The 21,046-nt window shown below is 34.4% G+C and overlaps 1 pseudogene; it reads right to left on the bottom strand.

Annotated features, from left to right (window-relative positions):
* The window catches only part of LOC124358414, a 230,551-nt pseudogene that overhangs the window by 110,995 nt on the left and 98,510 nt on the right, over positions 1 to 21,046 (bottom strand).

Here is a 21,046-nt window from a genome sequence, read left to right as displayed (position 1 = left end):
AGATCATTTCTTCATAAGCTCTCTTAGGATGCAGGTCCCAAAAGCTTCCTTAAACTCACCTTTAGCCGATAAACCTTTGAGTGGGTTTCTCACACCGCACCCTTACAGCCCCTCGGTAAACATACTTCTAAAGCTATAAAATATCGAAAGTGTCGAAAAATAGAAAGCACTTCGCTAACTGAACTGGTATAAAGGTACAACAATATCACGCTTCGATGTGACATCAGCACCTATATTATGTACATACGGACAAAATTAGTTCATTGTTACAGGCAATAATATTTATTTCTCAATCTAAATTAAGAATATCACAAATAAAATATAAATAATACATTCTCTAATTTTTAAACGGTTGTACTAAAGCAGTGAAACTTTGGAGGTGTTTTCAAGTCACTAAATAGTGCCTACTTTTCGACGTATTGAAAATTAATGGTTACTGTTCCTTGAAAACATTTATAAAAGGAGTATGTAAAAACAAAATGATGGGGAAACCAAATGGATTCATTTTTCAAAATGACTTGACTCATATTATAACGTGTTTAATTATTCATTAATGTTATGAAAATCCTTCCATCTAATCTTAAAATTGCTTCACAAAAACCCAAAAAGATAGACTTAGACGATGTAGACGTAGTCTATATTTGTAAGTCTTAGGATAATATTGACTAAAATCCATGGAATATTGTAATATTGAACTATTTTTGAATTCGTGTGAATGATAAATATGGTAATACGTGATTGTCTGCTTTAATCATACCTTGTTTAAACATTCTATAGAATACCCGAAGTGACTTGGGCGGTGCTGCAACACGATGGACGTGCTATTATTGTTACAACGTACTGAATGTGCCTGTCTACCTTGGTTAGATTACGTTGGGACAGATTATGATAGAATAATTTAGATTAGTTTTGGTTTAATTAGAATAATTTATGTTAGATTAAGGGAATCAAAATATTATATAAAAGTAACTTGTTTGAATGTAGTACGTTTTATGCCATAAAAGTAAGATTATGTCTAAATACTCACTGAATCCTAATAGGAATATACACGAATATACATAATCTGTAACACAGCAAATCACATATCGACTCCCAAATGTACAGTATACGTCCGGTTGCTCCTAATAGGAATATACACGAATATACATAATCTGTAACACAGCAAATCACATATCGACTCCCAAATGTACATTATACGTCCGGTTGCTCCTAATAGGAATATACACGAATATACATAATCTGTAACACAGCAAATCACATATCGACTCCCAAATGTACAGTATACGTCCGGTTGCATAAATCCTCAATTATTATTTACCTGCAAACAGACTGCAGTCGGATCTAATTGAATCGGCCACTAAGCTGTCAGGAGACAGACGGACGACTTGACACACAATCACCATGTAATGGGTGCATCAATTGGCATAATTAGCTCATTAATAGCCGAGTGACAGGCAGTGTAGCACCACTGTCAAGGGAACACTTCCGACTAGCAGCACCGCCGCCGCCGCGTCAAACACTCCCTCTGTTGCCACATTACGGGAAAATCAGCCAAACAGTCTACAATTAATTGACGAAGTCAATTTGTTGTAAAACATCCAATTAATACATATGCTTACATCTTCCCATTTACTCTACGCGGTACGTCGCAGTGAGTACCCACTGACGTAAATAATTACTCAATCCATTACTCTAACTGTCGTATCGTAGTAGCTATGGACACGTGCCATTCATATTTAATTTGCGCAACATATTTGGCTGATATTTAGTATGAAGTATGTGTATAGTATTAATAATTGTACAGACGACTGACAAAATCAATAACCTGAGTGCTTACAGAATACAGCCCGAGTCGGACCACCCGTGCGGTATATACGGTGATCAAGCCAAGTATCTGCAACACTTCTTTATCTGTACCCTTTCATTTCACCTCAAACAACCGAATAAGACTCTTTTCAACTATTAAAAATTCCTCAAAATGGTCTATTTTGGGAAAAAGAGGGAACGATTATGAGATTTTTTTTTATTTAGACATAGCTTGTATAGTACATATGTTTAAAGGCCTCCTTACAGTGAACATTTTGGTGAAAACAAAAGTTAATTAAATTCAACCGTTCGACAGGGTGCGCCAAAACGTTTGAAACTCAGTTTTTAAATTGTTATTCGTTCTATAATATGGAAGGATACCTAATTTTCCAGGTCATTAATAATGTATTCTTTAAGGAAATTTGTGATTTTCTAATAGAGTTTCAAAATTAAAAATGCTCAATACTAAAAAATACTAAGCCTAAAACTCCAAATTTTCACATAACGATGTACAATGGCTATAAATTTCATAAAGACTCTAACTTAATAAAATATTTGTTCCAGCTGAATTTTTGGCCGATCTCTGTTCAAAAATTGCAGGTTAAAAACAGAATTTTAGCAGCCTATAACACAATTTACTTTGCAAAGCGCTATTTCTACTATAGGCAATATTGATACAGAATGTGAGATCCAAAGTAACGAAGATATTTCCCCTAGTTGGCTAATAATTAATATTTTACATCATCATACCTTGGCCAGCTATAAAGAAACGAGTAAGTTTAGTTCATGGTTAATTGAACTGACCGGAGCGATGTACGTAGCATACCCAGGGTGATAACATCCTAGTAATACAATAAAATTAATTTCTTACTGCAATCATCAGACACTATATACTGTTGTACCTAGATAGGCGGTGGTAGCCGATGGCTTTGCTCCTTGAAGACTATAGCGGTTATTACAACTTCAGGCATTGATTGATTAAAAACTTCAAACGTTTTTTGCTACTCTAAATTGGTCTTCTTTAGTTCAATACTTCTGTTACCAACTACTACTCAGGATCAAGTGTTTCATAGTTAAGGAAGGCAAGTTTTTGTTTTTCAATAACAGTTTAGTTCAATTGAATCTTAAACTCTAAATAAATAAAACGTGGCCCACACGTCAAATCAGTAAAAAATTATTCTTTGTTTGAAGTTTTTTTTGACGATGGAAGAATTGTGAAAAAACAGGATTTTCCGGACATTTACCAACGTTCAGTGATACAAAAAAAACAGTAACACAGGTACCTGCACCAGTCGTAGTTGGTTGGTCAGCGAATGCAGTCCTATTGTGACCTTTTTATAGTTCAGTTTTAATAATTAGTGTTGTGTTTTGTTTTTTCTTAAGTTGACAAACAACATGGTGGTTGTGATTCCTGACTTATCCGTGCCACAACGCTCTGGTATGATTTGTTTATTTTAATCTAGTTTCTAATTACCGTATGTGATAGGTTAGTTATTTACCTGAAGAAGAGATTAGATTACAGATCTCGAAACGTAGTGTTACTGATTGTTGTATCACAGAACGATAGCAAATGTCCAGAAAAATCCTGTTTCCTTAACAAAAATTTCGCTTCTTTTTTGCACCTTTCCATTATAAAAAATAATTGTTATTCATTACCCAATATGGTGTCTTCTGTAATTAAGTACTTCTATCTATTACGTTTACATGATAAATTGTTTAGCGGAAATTGCTCATCGTTCCATGTTTAAAACATGCTTTGATGTCCCGAACCAAACAATGCGAACTATTTCAGTTGCGTAGATCCAACTCGGTGACTAACTGACGACATGACCACAGACGCGAGTTGTCACGTGGCGAAGGCCGTCGTCACCCGGCATCCATATTGACTGAGGACAACGATCTCGTCGTCAACACCTCTCATGCTAAGTGAGTAAGGTTCATTCTCACTCCGTCACTGAGCTCTTCACAAATTCCATTAGATATTTGTTAGTCTTCTTTAACACATTTTGCTACTAACACATTAGTTGTTGATAATCATAGAGACGTTTGTTGTTTTATAATCATTGATTTTGTTTACATTTGATTACATAAATAAGTAGGACATGTGTTTACGTATTTGTGTACAAGTTGAGCAAGACACATGCATTAAAAAACAACTTAATATTTAATGATTATCTAAATTTAAATTCTCTTGCAGACAGCAAGATAATTGTAAAATACACTCATTTACAACAAAAACCGTATCGGTGGCCTCTTTCTAAACTTCGGCCCGTTATTTCAAAATTTTTAGAATGTACATCACTTGTGCAGAAAGGGTTAATAAAAAGCCACTTCATAGCGTTTATATAAGCAATCATCTTACGAAAATTAAGAAAATGGATTCATATCATGTAAATTGGTGTTAGGTTATTGGAAATCGTGAAAATTCCTGTATAAATAAAATTCTTCTGACCTTTAGGATCTTACGGATTGTTGATCGATGATCTTGATTCAGGAGCAATGTGCTATCGATCATTTTGCGAGCTTTCTACAAAGGACTAAACATGTACAAGGCTGTTAAACTGAAGACGTTGTTATTCAGCATTAGAAAATTATAGTTGAATTACACCTCTACGACAACGCCTGATAAGAGGTTCTATCTTACATACATGTCTTACTAAATAAAAAAGGCAATCAGATAATATATCAAATTAGATTACAACACATATAATTGTCTTGATATGAATGTAAGAAAATGAAGATACATTTTACATTAAGAAAAAAGACCCTCTTAAATTCAATGCAAATATGAGAACAACGGCAATTTTTACATAAAAAGTCATTTAATTCATTTTATTAACTTATTATTTTTAGTAGAAAATTAATGTCTTCTAGTTTTTTTGTGACTCTCCAATTAACTTCATTATTCAAAAATCCTCTAAATACTTTATTTCATTAGTTTTATTAAAAAACTTACATTGGTTTTGTGCACAGAATCTGGTTTCCTCTATACAATGGGCACATTTATAAAAAATTGGAACGTTAAATTCAATATTTGTTAAACTTAAATTAACATATTTTCTTTTTTCAGGACATATCAGCATATGATTAACAGTAAATCACCATTGTATTAACTCAAGCTCGTTATTCATTGCTACTTGAACTTCTGTACAGTTTTTTTTACAGAGGTGTATCATCTGCAAAAGATGTTATACTAACTTGCTTAACTACATAAATAATAAACAAAACCGCACCCAAAACTGACCCCTGTGGAATACCACTTATAATTTCTCCCATTTCACTCACAACTAATTCAATTTTGACACATTGTTTTTTGTACCAATTAAATAAGTTTCAAAATCCTAAAAATCGGTTTTAATATAATTCAAAATCTTGAAACTTTATTACTTTACAGAAGACTTTAAGTTAACATTAATTGCATAATCTTCTTTATATTTCACCGTGTTTTCATACAGAACCTACTTTGAATTTTCTGTCCACTTGGAGCGGAGGGCAACGAACCATCGTAACCAACGATTCCAGGAAAGCTCAAGTAGAATAAATATTCACATATTTACAAACACAACACGGGCGATGACTAGCTTTCCTACAAACCTCACCGTATGCAGACGTCACGCTTTTGTAATGTAAATTAAATACATATTGTTTTGTTAGCGATAACAACTTTGATAGAGAGTCTTGTTTGGTTTTCAGACTGTCCGGAGAAAACACTCCACCAGTCACGATCACTATTTATTCTGCATCAGCATAGTTTGATGGAAGTTCACTCTGCAGCGACCGCTTCATAGAATGCAATTACTTTGCGTTGTGCAATAAAAACGCTCGCTTGAATAAAAAAAATCCGTCAAAAATTATCAACCAATTTCATTGCGTGAGCTTACGATAATTATAGTTAGTCGTTTAGGCACACATTATAATACTGGTTCAACTAATAGGCAATACAGGATCATAGTTTTAAAGGTAATTTTGAACACAGGTTGATATATTTAATCATCCTTCCGTCTTCCTTTTAAGTGGTGTTGATATTGAAGATTTAAATATGCACAACCTAAAATGGTATTAAATTTGAGCACCCCTAAATCTATAAATGTGTTATACACTATTCATAATTTAATCCTATACCTATCATACCGGGGGTTTCTCAATTTCGACAGCTTAAAAGTGAATTTTATCATTTAAAAAATGAAAGCAAAGCTGACATTAAAATGCTGTTTGGCTAAAATCATTAATTATTTCATACACAATTTCTTACTAACCTTACACAGACGCAAAGTAGGGTGCGGCGCGTCGCCTTATACCATGACGAACACAGGATACCAACTGTCTCTGGAACACACAATTCATCAATTATCTCATTGATATAACAATCCACAGGTACAAATACAATAGGTGGTGGATCTGCTTTAGTTAATGACATTATACTCAGTCTCTTGACTTAAAATTTGTTTGAAATGAGAACGGTCCAAACCCTTTGAGGCCTCCCTGGGAATGGAACCTGTGACTTCTAGATTTGAGAGTCACGATGAACGTGAATGTTAAATTCGGATTGATAACATTCAGTCGCATTCACATCGAGCGTTCATACGTAATATTGAGCAAGAAAAGATAAGATCAAGAAATGTTAATTCACGAAAGGATTGCGAGAGGGGTGCAGAAACAATCTGTGAGTAACGACCCTACCGGCTTAGCGGTCTGCTCCAGGTGTGTTATTGTAGCTATGCTAATGCCACTATGATACGCGGTTGACCGAGACCCTCACCCTACCCAGCTCTCCTCTCTGGGGTTAACTAGGGTGTCACAGCTCGGCTCGCACCTGGACCTGGACCTCACAATGACCCCACTCTGAGCCGGATGCACCAGCTTTAAACGTCTTATCCCTTACTAAATTATGCCGGTGACAGTCAAAAGAATAATCTCTTTTTGATATCTAGACAAAGGCTTTTCAAAGCGACTTTCCTAATGTCACTTTTGAGGATTGTATACAATATGTAAGAACGTTAGTACATGCATCATTACAATGACAGAGTCTTTTAATTCTACGAAGTAAGCGCTCATAGAGTGACAACAATAGGAACGAAGAAATGTACACAAAATTTGTGAACAAACGCTTTGTGGTTCTCTGATAGTACGCTGCTAATTCGGAGTGACACTGTAGTGTTTTGTAGGCTCGATCACGATGATCCACTAAGTAAATATTTCCGTTAATAAGTCATCTTATTCGGGGATTATCTGGCTTTAGACGACCACGTAAGAATGTAGGTAGAAATGTTCGAACCACTACTAAATTAACACAAATACCACTACAATTAAATCATATTTGTACATATCGATAATTACCTTTTATAGATTTGACAACAAATGTCGGAACATAACCATAATTTAAATTACATAGAAAAGACGAAGTGGTTTAGATATCGTTTGATTGGAACTTCCCAAGTGATTCGTAACTTTTAATATCGTTTATATCATCCTTTGTACATATATATTGAGTGTGCAGAAATAAATTGGACATTTACACTTAATAAGAAGAGGTTATCTTCAAAATATAAATAAAATATTATGTACTACCGTATAAAGTTAATGTCTAATTAATACAGTATTGGAATCCAATTTTATAAATTTTGCTTTACGACCAGTAGATAGTCATGAAGAGCCAGCTGTTATGTTGGCTGACACTATGCTGGAAGAAGTACATTGTTCGAAATTCCTGGGAATATACCTAGATCGAGGGTTGGCTTGGAACGATCACATCGACCACGTTTGCTCCAAATTGGCCTCAGGCATTTATGTTTTGAGGTCTCTAGCCAAATACTGCCCGACTCAAGTTCTGATGATGGCGTATTATGGCTTGATTTACCCCCACCTCACTTACGGCTGGTGTTGTGGGGAGCTTGTGCAAACAATCAATTCCTGAGAGTGTTCAAGCTGCAAAAACAAGCGATCCGCATTATCGCTAAGTTGAAATTTAGAGTCGTGCAAGGAAGCCTTCAAAAATTTGCAACTGTTGACGCTGCCCAGTCTCTACATCTTGGAAACAACTCTGTTTTGTATGTCTAAATGTGACATGACGAAAGGCCGAGACATACATGTGTATGAGACTAGAGGCAGAGATAACTACCGAACTGGTAGACACAGAACGGTGGTTTATGAATGCTTGCCTTCACAGGCAGGTGTTCAATTCGTCAATAAGTTACCAGATTCAATTAAAAACACTTCAACACTCAAAGTGTTAAAAACTCGTTTGAAACGCTTTTTAGTGTCACAAACATTTTATAATGTTGACGAGTTTTTTGCTTATGATTGGAAGACCACTAATTAAAAAGACTGACTAAATTCGTCGCTGGAAGTGGGAATAGTTGGTGAATGAATGGATGTAGGTACGTTTGCAAAATTGTATGTTTGAATTAGATTTCTTGTGGTGTGTGTTGACAAAAATTTTAGCCAGTAAAAATATGACATTTGCCATGCGTTGTATAATGTTCCGGCAATAAAAAACTGATTTGATTTGATTTTACTTTTCAGATGCAATATTGGAAATTCCTGGTAGATCATGATGCACGAAAATGTAATAATGGGGCTTTGGAATGAAGTGGAGGTACATCGGGAGAGGCTAGATAGAATATGTTATGAGCAAAGGAAGTAGCAAAATAAACGTGTTGAAAAAATATCGAAAGAAGTGGTATGGTCTCATTGTTGATAATAATTCCATTTCAAAATTTAAAGCATTCAAACAATGTGTAAAAATAGGTGCAAAAAGTATTTTAAAAGCTTCAAATATATGTGCAGAAAAACTATTACTGTAGAAACGATTATTGTAAGAGAACAAAATAATGATTATGGCAAGATATAAGAATATATCATACAAAGTGTGCATTAGCTTTAAAAAGAATTTCAAACTACACAAACGAATCCAAAACAAAAATTTTAATAATTCTTCTAAAAGTAATCATCTATTTCAAAGATACACTTCAGTGGCTTAACCTAATGTAAAGTTACTAATAGAACTATTATGTACTTTTAGTGTATAACCTAATATATATTCGAAGTATCCATTTTTTTTATTGAGACCGAATTACCCAAACATTCTACAGAACAAACTGTTGAATTTCATGGTCATATGCAGAGATTTAGTTGTTTAGTAAAATATTTATATATGTAATGTTTTAAAATAATTATTTATTTCCCAAAACTACGTTACATTTTCGAATACAGAATTTTAATTTAATGTCTTCCGTAGAGACTCGTCGCTTCTATTAACATACAAGAAGTTGGAAAAGAAATTACGAAAATATATAAAATCAAAATTATTTATTGGGTGTTTTATAAATCTCTTACATGTTTGTGTAAGTTTCTGAGAAGTACACAATTAATTCAAGAAAGAGGGGTCTGGCGGCGAGTGTTAGGGAGCGAGGTCTAGTGTGTGTGTCAGTGACAGTACCAGGCCACCCCCCACAGCACCACGACACCACACCACCTTTAAACTAATCACATTAATTAATATCTCTTAACTCCGCCGCACCGCGCCACACCACACTGTGACATTATCAGTGCCGCTATCACAATACAGGGGTTACTCCCCCAGTCCCCCCCTAGTGCACCCTCCCCCGGCAGTATATGATATTGCAATAAGTATTTGTCAAGTAGAAATGTGAATAATGTCATAAATTGTGTTCAGAATTTGCCGTTTTCACAACGAATTTGTTTAATACAAATACTGCCATTCTGGTAATACATTGATAAAATGCAACTATAGATAGTATCACAACTATAACAGTATGTACTTCGTGACAACGTAGAATGATAACATTAAGTAATGAATTGCATGTATATATATATATATATATATATATATATATATATATATATATATATATATATATATATATATATATAATCAAAATACTCCCATGAAGAATTCCGAGTGTAATTTGGAATTTAAAGATGTTAAAATCTAATTTTGATTGTGAAAATAATTTTATTTTACATTCACTGAAATTCTGTCACGATAACTTCCCAAAAGACAGGTAAACAATATTACTATTTTATCACTCTAACAGGAATTATTGGAATTTTCTTTTTTTTTTTTGTTTACAAAAATGGTATCTAGTAGGGCTATGACAAACTTTTTAATACTGAAACTATTTTTAACAGTCCAATCGAAAATCTATTGCACAACCTTACATAATTATTTCCAACCCGTTTGACCCGCAGTTTTTTAAAATTTCTATTTAGTCCAGCTCCTAATTTAATTATCCAATCAATAAGATAGTGAAATTTTGGAAATTGCGTAAGATTGGCGCTTGTTCCACCTTGAAGCACACTGAAGCATTGTGAGAAGGGCTGCCAAATATCGGACAGAAAATAAAAACACATACGATTAAGTTATGTAGTTGTGTACTAAATTGTATGGTTGTCCCTCTTTCAAATATCAGCTGCTTAGTTTTTTTACGTTTTATAAATGAATGGTTTTTGTACATAGTACTTTTGAAATCTCATCCCTTTTGAAATCCGGTTACCCGGTTAGGGCACCCCTTGAAGCAATTTTGTTGAAGGAATCCAAATTTAATTGAAAACTGTTACAATTTTTACATGCAGTGCAGTAGTGTAATTTTTTTTAATTCTTCAAGGTTCGCTAACCGTTTACAATACCTCAATTAAAGTGAATACCAGTGCATAAGATGAGGTAACGGAAAATATTAATTGCGGTCTCACAGAATGAACGCATCGTAATTGGATGTGCCGAGAAATAAATGAAGGTATATGATTAAAGAAAAGAGAAACGCCTGGAAACAAATTTCCTAAAATATAAATAAAAGATTTTGCATTCAAATAAATTTGGATAAGTTTTTAATTTTCAAATAAAAGTAAAATAATATAATTTTGATACATGGTCAATTTATTTGATAAATTTCAGAGGGTTTAAGTAGAAAAAATAATTTTGCAAATGTTAAGTGAATATGGTTCTTTAAATTTTAATATGAGTTGTCCATTCATAATTCCTAAGATTTAAATCGCTTCGAGAGATATTTTTACAAATTTTTATTTTGTTTATAGCTTTTGAGTTCACAACAATCCTCAAAGCCTTTGTTATAATGAATGACGTGTAAGGCTACTGCCTTTTTTCGTCTTTGTGATTTATTTAAAAACGGTGACCGGTCACAGAGAATTTGAGGTTTGCCCAATGTAGTCTTTGGGACAAAATCTACAGGTTAGCAACTGGTATATTGCAGTGTTGGAGGTATATTCCAATTTACAAGCTATTGTTTTAGTGACGCAACTTTTGAATTATCCTATTCACAAATTTGCAAAATACCACAACGTGGTTTATTACATGCATCACAGCCAAAAGATACATTTTGAGAAGTTCTTCCAACATGAATTTTATTTAGTATATATGAACATAGACAGTATAAATTATATTACAGCCTGTAACGAGTAGAACAAAGGTACATTATTATAGAGCAATAAAATGTTTAAAGCCATGTTGAAAGCGAGTTTCTCAATTTCCTGTTTAATAACCGTGATTACCTAACCGCAAAGCTCGCAGTCACCAATCGATAGTTGGCAATAACCAATAAGCACTATCAGCTGCATGCAACAAACTTCATTATAGTCTGACCACCATAAAGGCAAACACAACCGAGCAACGCAACAATTAAATAACTACCTACCATTGTTGCGAACAAAACTTGGCTAAACAATTGGACTCGGCGATGCGGGCGGCGAATATTGGCGCACAATTGGATTGTCTGTGATTGTATAAGGCAATCAGCTGGTGATTGTAATGTACAGCTGATTGTCCGTAATTGGAGCGCAATGGGCCGATGATCCAGTGTTATAGAGGGGCCTAATCCGCCTCTCCGCCCTGCACAGCCTGCGCCCCTACTGTACTGTACGTTCAATCTGTTTTAATCACATCACTCTAACTGTAATGGCAGCCTTCATTAGACGTCTGCCGGTAATGTATATGGCAGGTTGTTACTATTGTGAGCGGCCGCTTTGGACTCGAATTACACATTAATTGCACAGTGCACAAAGCTTTTTATTGATTTCACCACTGGCTTCATTGTGTTTTCATTCATGTCGGTTGGTCTCTTTCATCTGGCCAAAACAAAAACACTGTCAGTTTGTCTCTAAATATATATCTCTATAGTCTCGATGTGGTCGACGAAAACGGTGTATGTGACTACGTGAAGAGTCAAAGGATTTCTTATTTTACCAGGCGAAGTTAGGGCCCTCTCTAACACTTAATATTGAGACCAACGGCTTCCGAACCACCACCAGTGGCCGGGCAGGCGGGCTGCTTGCAAGGACAGAAACACTCCCTGGTCACCCATCCAAGAAGCTACGACGCTTGATGTTTATTTGCTGGGCCTGATTATCGCAAGATCGTACCCCTAGACTACTTCATTGGGTATATTTGACAACGTGAAGTTTAAAATGATTTCATATTTTACTAAGCGAAATTAGTACCCTCTCTAACGCTTAAGTTACAGACAAACGGCTTAAAGATAACTTCCGAACCACCACCAACGACCCCAGCAGCTGGATACCTCTGGATACAAGGACAGGATCACTCAGCTGTCACCCAACAAATGCAAGTAACCACGTTTCATGTTACTTTGCTTGACTCGGTTATTGAAGATCTACCCGCTAGATTGCTCCATTAGCGGTATATTTGTCCACCTCACTGCTTGGAGATGTAAATCTTTACTTTCCACCTTTTTTCTGCACAAATCATACTGTATGGGTATGAAAAGAGGTCTGCTTGGTGTTAACATGAATGCCTACTTTGCACACTTTAGTAAAGCATTACCCACCTTGCGTTGGATATATTTGAGTTATTCTTTTAATGAAAACACGTATATAGTGTAAATTTTTAAAGAATAAAATACACAATCATTACCTAATATAACACAACCAAAGGAAGAACATTTAAAATTAATTCATGTTATTAAGTTTAATCTCTTAAGTTTAAAAATAATTATACACTATCCTAAACAATATAATATAGGAACAGAAGACTTTACAGTGAAGATCGACAACATGATGTATATCATAACAGTGAATCAAAGAAATACGGAGCAACAGATCACAAGATGAGATCTGAAAACAAGTTCCCAAGGTATTTGCTGATAAGTTTTGCAACGAAACTGACACCCGGACTAGTGGATTAATTAGGTCGCGCCAACGGTTTCCTAACCACCAAAGCGTTCGGTGCGAAAGGTGGCCCTGGCTCCGGCATTCCTAAGTACAACAATGAATCAGCTGTTTATATCGAGATAATTATCAGTCAGCTGTTTATGCATGAGTAGCACCACCACGCGCCGCTGCTGCTGCTGCTGCTGCCAGCTGCTGATGACGTGGGCTCAGCTAATTACTGCCGGGTTTATTATCCCGCCTTGTTCTTGCCTCGCACTGTATACACAGCCGGGTGTGTATAATACGCTACGATAACAACCCAAATTACTCAAGTCCTCTGTTTACTTATTCAGCGTTACGAGACAACCAATTTACAGATAACAGCGCCGTAAATAAAACTTTATGAGAGTCGGTACAACCTACTGATTATACCGCACACAAGAAGGTAACTCTTAAACGAGAACCTCCTCTTCGTTATTCTGACACGCCTGTCATCGAACTATGTAACATGAGGAACTGGAGCTCATCTTCTGCAAATTAATGTACTGTTTTAATTTCCAGATTTCCTGAAAAAAAAAACAATGTTCATGTATTTTATACATTATACTTACATTGAAGACACTTGGAGCAATTGGAAAATTCTTTAAATATTACTAAATGTTAGTAAAAAAAAATACTTTTTAAATTTGTTTATTTTTGGGACGAAATATAAACAATCTCCTGATGATGAAACCTTTAGTTTCGAAAAGCCTCGTCCAAAAAATTAGGAATTCGGAAAATTATAGTTTTCATTAACAGTAGGCTAATGTTAGTAATATACTTCTGTTGCGAATTTTGCATTGTTTTACATTAATAACTCTTCTGGAGTTTTAAAATACGTTCTCTCGTAATACCCATTACTTGTTTCAAAGGTATATGAAAAATTACAGTTTTGTCGTTTCACGGAACCTGAAAATAATTACGAATTTATAATAAATATGAAGAAAAAGTTTTGTAAATTGGTCTTGTTAGTATACTACATATATCTAAACATATCATAGCCCAGATACGTGTATTAGATGTACAATTAATTACAAATCATATATCATAACATAAGTCATCATAAACCAATCTGTTGCGTTGGAAGTAAAACTGTAGGTAGCCTACTTCTACTACGTTTTCTAAACGTTACTTTATATTTACCTACATCAAATATTTTATTACACAATTATTCAACACCACATGAGTATATTTCCCGCCAAATCTGCTCATTATCGTTATTCCTATTTCCTATTGAAATAAGGCCGTTGGCGCTTCGCATTAAAATGTGGAAATCGCCGTTTACGACCAATCACGTGTAATAATGAGGGAAACATTGCAATATCCTCGCCGCGTCTGGTCCACATCACATCCGGGCTACGCGATCACTTAATCAAATTACCCGCGGCGGACGCGATTAGCAAGCGCAGGAAGAAAGTTGATTGAGTGCAGCCATTAGCTAAACTGTGTCCGAATTGCGTACATCCGGCGGCGTACCTCTTCTCTCGCGGGATTGGAACCGCGCGCTGCCGCTCCAGCTTGGGAAAGTGTGAACCCTTGTGAATCCTTTACCAAAATATAATAACAAGCACAATTATGGCTACTCTTATTCAATTTTTGGAAATGAATTTCAAGGAAGGATCAGAGTTAATATTCATGATTAAAACATAATTCAGTTCAAATTTTATTCAATACACTCAAATTTCAAAATGTAATCACACATATACGCTGTTAGTTACACGTACGTAATTTATGTACGTTACATTTATTTATTAATAAAGAATATAAACGATTCATCACTTAACTTTTGAAACAAATAACTTCTTGTAACTTTACGTATTGCATAGCTACATAAGTTTTACACTAAATATCGTCTCTAAGTAGTAAAAAGAAGACAAAAGGGTTTACTTTCAGAGTAAAAATGTATGTCAAGTATACCGTATCAACTGAATATTAATGCTACAATATTACTTGGTAGGATTTCCATTGCTACTAATAAAAAACATTAGAATAATTTGAAACGTTGATATACTGGAATTCATTTGCACATAAAAATACCTGTACACTAGTCTTTGCAGCAGTTACTATATTCTTCAATGCCTTAACTGCAGTATGCATTGTGTTTTACAACAGATGAAAAGCTCTAATGAGTAATTCAATTATTGTTCTCATGCCGTGAGGACATTTATGGCGGTGAAGTTATGTTCATTTAATCTCCTCTTGGAATCTTTAATTTATTAGGTATCCTTATTAATTTTTAGAGAAATAATGTAAAATGCTATAATTTACCTTGTTAAAGGTGAAATCCGCTTAGCGCACAGCACAAGCACGAAAATCCCGGAAGCACTGAGAAAGATGAGGCCTGATAACAGATTACGACTGTGTTGACCGCGGAGCTGTCACTAGACACGACGACCTGTTCACCTGGCGGCTCGGTCTACTGAACTGTACACAGTCGGCGAGCAGGCGGCGTGCTGTCTGGCGTGGCACGCTCCTAGCGGTGATCCTCGACACTACCCCGCCCCACCCCCTCGCACTGGAGGGGGTAATGGGATTAGTTTTCCACAACCTTGTTTATTACTTACACCTTCATGCCCATTGCCTTCTGATTTACTTTATCAATTACCTTATTACCTTAATCTGATTGCCCATTGCCTTTGTTTTCCGCCTTCCATTATTAAATTAGAGTCCAGCCACTCTTTGATTAACGTGTATGGGTGGCCACTGCAGCCGACACCCTTTACTTTTAATTAACCTTTACTTCTGTGCGAGTAATGTGAGTTTACATGCTGCAAGTACAGCTTCACGTTGGCATTTACAGATTAAGTCTTTTTGAAATGTAACAAACCGGGCTCACTTTAAAGTATTATAAAATAGATCTCAAACTGGATTGTATTGAAAAATTCTAAGAACAAGAATGCAAAGGTAACACCATTGTGCCAGATAGGCTACAGGCGATACCAAAATTCAGCTCTCGGCTCAGTATCACTGATGAGATTCATGCTACTTCCGTATCAGCTCCAAGTTTTCTTTGATCACGGAACAAGAATAGTGAAAACCACGCATCTCTTATGAACTTGTTTTTATTTTAAACTACCAACATGTGTGCCCATTGTCCCTCACCATTTACTTCTCTACAAGTTTCAAATATTACTTCAATTTTCTCTAGAGCCTTAGACAGGAAGGTGTTTGATGATTTTTGACGTTGAGAATTAGAAAACACGTTGCTAAAAAGAAAAATGTTCAAATGTACAATTCTTCCAGTAGTAGTCCAGGACCCAAGAAACTATCTACACTGTATAATCACACAGCATAATTTCATGAAATAGATAGAGGAATTTCCTTTAAGAAACTGATAGTAAGCTACGCTAAAAAATAGTTGTGGGGGTTAAATGGGACACACCTAATATATAACGTCTGACACAATAAGAGTTATATAATATGTGTTATAGTTATATCAATAGTTATACTAATCATCAATAACAAAGGTCAAACAAAGAGTCATATCGCCATCATATAATTAGGTAAAGAGATAGACAGTCGCTAATTACGACCTATTAGTGGGTCGTATAAAATGGTTAGATGCCACTGATTACAACTTACGGGTTTGACGATTGGTTTTTATTGTTTGAAACCAAGCAAAATAAAACCTGAGGAAATATTTGTCCCAATACATCTCAGGTAAAATTTCCGAATAGTAATTTATTACACCTGTTCTCACATTTACTACTAATGCCAATTGTCCAAATATTTGTTAAATTATTGACAGCTATAAGAGGGAAAGATACTAAGAGATGACATTTTCAGGCTCCCTTTACCTAGTTAGCTCAAGTTGATTTTAAATTTATTTGCAGTATAGTAAACGGCCATCATCACAAATTGTAACAAATGAATACCATAAACAAAAAGATTCCATTCAGCTTTATATAGAATATTTGTAAATTTTTACACAGAACTAAAAATTATATAAAAAGGCAGAAAGAATCACCTGCTGTTTCGGGTATTTATTTATAAAAATTATTTCTTGGTTAGGTTTTTGAGTTTTGGTTTGGGTTCTGTTTGTTTGTTACATTAAGTAAGTGTGTTTCTGATTAAGGGTTCTGGGAACTCGAAAATTAAAATATGAAACTGGTTTTTCTGTAATTTTAAATACGTGTAATATGATTCGGTTCGAGGTTTTTATTTTTGTAGTTTAGATAATCATGAAATCGATGACTCCATTTTGGTGAAATAAAAAAAATGTAAATATCAATAGTTCGATAATTTGAACTCTTTTGACACCGTCTCATAACAAGAAGCGCCACAAGACACAGCTGACACTAACTGTCCACGAAAGCTTAGACATCACGTGTCTCCGCGTCCGACCTGCTTATACATTCTGATAGCGTCCCGCTAACCACTCATAAATAAGAACATGCTTCATTTGTAACAGAGCCTATTGCATAAAACAGCTGAACGGTCGGTCAATACCCTTGTCTTGCATTTCCATTGGCGTTTAGTCTATTCACGGTGTTGATCATTTATGTAGGACGAGTTTTGCAAAAATGGAGTGGCTACAGTTTGAAAAAGTCAATGCACTCTTTACACCACCTGTTAGCTTAGATATTGCTAAATATCTATAAAACTCACTTACAATCACTAATGATAATCTACAGAATGGCAACATTATCGACGGTACTATCTTAGTAAAGAAATCATAGCGATTATCATACGAATCAATCGCTGAAAACTAAATAATATTGAATAATTTTTACTAATAACGAGTGATTACTAAAACTAATATGTATGAATACCACTAAATGTAAATAATACAATACTTTTCCAAATAATTTATTTTTTGGACGAGGCCTTTCGAAACCAAAGGTTTCATCTTTAGGCAACTCCTTTGGTTTCGAAAGGCCTCGTCCAAAAAATAAATTATTTGGAAAAGTATTGTATTATTTACATTTAGTAGTACGTATAAGGTTATCCCAAATGCTACAAGAGTCTTCATTATGTATGAAGATGTTGAAAGTCCATTATGTTAATTTAAGGCACTTTTTTGATAGTACTTTTCATTCTTGGGAGGATGTTCGTAGTCGTTGTTAGTCTATGGTTAATCCTAATTATGTAAAGTTATGTAAATGTAAATTAAACTCCATGAATATATACACGAGTGATTGAATGATTGAAATAAAACATAACTGAAAATATTTATGAAATTTATTAAAACAGCTTCATCTTTCAGTTAAAAGCTTAGCTTGAATTCCATGTCATTTTTTGCACACAGACTTGTCCATAATATGTGCACATGGACATACGAGAGCACTTGATTTTAACAGGTTAAAACAATAAAATTAATGGATTAACAGGATAATAATTTTGTTTACAAGAACTCCACTTAACAATTTGAGTGGAGATAAAGCTAAAATGTTGCTTGGAATTAAATAACTCTTGAACTATCTTCTACGGTAATTAGTAATAATAAGTACCTCGGATTTTACAGCCTTGCATATGAATGAATCATTATGTAGTCTGCCTGTTCAGGACGAATGAAAGTCTCAACATAGTAGAGCTAGGTCAGACCAGTGCCTACCGCTGCTAGACCTTCAAAATGTTCTTGGAAATATTTTATTTAGCCTAAATTGTTCATACTTCAGATAACATAAGTTACCTAGTTATTACAATTATTTAAATGTACTTACTCTTTGAATCAAAATCATGAGTTATGAGTCATGGTTTCATGAGTTAAGGAAGCTGTAAAATTAAGATTAGGATTTTAGTATAAATAACATTGCCAAGTTTATAGAGTACATAAATTACCATATGGTTTATGAATAAGCAAATAAATACCAGCACTAAGCTTGTTTTAAAGACATTATTTAATACTTAATGCTTCAATTTTATAAATTTTGTTTTTTTAGCGTTTACTCATAGGATGAGTTCCTCCTATATTGCCAGTGGATGGATCAAAGAGATATCAAAGAATACTAGATGACCCATTTACTATATTAATATTTTCAGTCCAGGAGCAAAGAACAAATTTGTACACACTTTATTTATTTTTAATTCAACATAGAAATTTTTATTTATAAAAGAAAAGATCGTCTGCCGTGATAGTTTTGTTGGAGCTAAATATGAAAGTATATATAGATCTTATTTTTATCTTGACAGACCTAAAAAGTAGAAAAAGATCTATAAAAATAATTGTTGAGAGGTAGATAAATGTAAAATCAACTAAATAAATAAAATAATATTAAATAAAACTGAAAATGGTATCTTTGACTATCAATATTAGTTGATAATAATTTAACAACTTATTGGACGTTTGGCGTTAGTATAAGAATAACTACAAAATAAATAATCATTCGGAGATTTTTGCACTAGTTAACCCTCTCCTCCAATTTTGACTACCACCAAAATAGAGAAAACATCAGATAATTTCACAGCAGTTAGATTGTGTCATTATACAACGCAATCGGTTCACGGCGTATCATTGTGGTGAGATTATAACGATCAAATATCGTCAACTTTTTCGTAATCTTTCATCTTGACTCGGTAACAGGTGCAGCTTCATTGCTAAACATAGCTATCACGGTATCATAGGGTACGGTACGGTACTGGATACGGTACGGTACAGTACTGAGTACGGTTTCATTGTTAATACGGTGACAACAAATAATGTTTAAGTAAAGTCAAGAGCCGCCATGTGTGACGTGTGTTTTGTTTCACGAGAGGCTGTTGACGGACGCGGGACACAACAGTACGGATAACCAGATATCAACAACTGATTGAGTTGTTTAACAGTTTAATATGGGGGTTTCGCATCCAGTTTTGAAAGCTCTACATATTGAATACTCTCAGCGAAGGGTTCGGAAACGACAAGCCATTTCAAGTACTTAATATTAATGCCCTGCTGAATAAGCTTGTCTACGAAATTACCGCTATCAAATACCTTTTAAAATCTCCTTTATATTCAGCTTAGCGCATTAATGGAAAATTAAATCGTTTACGATGATGTCTAATTGAGAATTTTATGTGTCGGCGAGCATAAAAGGATGGCTTTTAAAGCGTTGAGTGCCTTTCTGAATGTGCGGCTTGGTGTGGCACGGGACAGCGTCCTTCCATCCATCTTGGAGCAGTCTTTGTCTCAGTGCCACATTGTCAGAGTCCGCCGTCCATTAGCACTTGACTCTCGCTCCCCTGAGGATACATCAGAGGACTTTAATCGCTTAATTAATCCTGTATATTTTTGTACATTAGACCTAATATCACGTGACATTTACGTTCCATTCCTTAGAGGTCTCTTGTATCGAGGATATAGAAACCACATTGAACTACTGTTACCTTTTTAACTAAATAGAAATTAATTCTGTTCTCGATGTTAAAATTTCTAAGATATCCTCTGCCAAATAATAATAAAGTTTAATAAAACTCTAATATTATTATTTTTATGTAAATAACCTACACGATTTGAGTTCATTTTTAAAATTTAAACTAGTAAGCATACTTTAGAGTATAAATAATTGCATTACTATTATTACTGACGATAGGGCCAATTATGTCTTCTAACAAATGCCTATGATATGTAAATGGTCTGCAGATTACGAAACTTTTCAAATATAGTTTTTATGGTACCTCTTACAACTTATTAAATCTTCATACGCTGTTACCACAATATTTGAATGTTATTATTTTTCACACGAAAGTTCTTGTCAATTTCTTTCATCACATCTTCATTAGAATACAACTGTGTATGTAATTTACATTTTCTAGGGCAAATTTATATTAAAAATTATAATTACATCTGCACATATACTTGTTTGTTGTTCGGGTATAGCTACTAAATTGTTTGTGATTAAATTTTACAATAAATTGACTATAAAATTGAAAAATTCTAGTATTGAAACACTTCAAACCATGCTTCTTGAAAATACGTAAAAAATATATGTTCTCGCCAGTAGTGGAAAACCTTTTACACTCAACTGAATGCAAACTAAATTAATATTTTTTAAACAAATTTAAAAAATATTGTAGCATTCAAATTTAATGATCTTTTCAAAAATTTTCTGATTAATTTTATCGTTATTTACCGAATAAT

This window comes from Homalodisca vitripennis, chromosome 3, assembly GCF_021130785.1.
Source record: "Homalodisca vitripennis isolate AUS2020 chromosome 3, UT_GWSS_2.1, whole genome shotgun sequence".
NCBI lineage: Eukaryota > Metazoa > Arthropoda > Insecta > Hemiptera > Cicadellidae > Homalodisca > Homalodisca vitripennis.
Note: the sequence above shows the minus strand (reverse complement) of the source record. Positions and strands in the feature narration are given on the sequence as shown.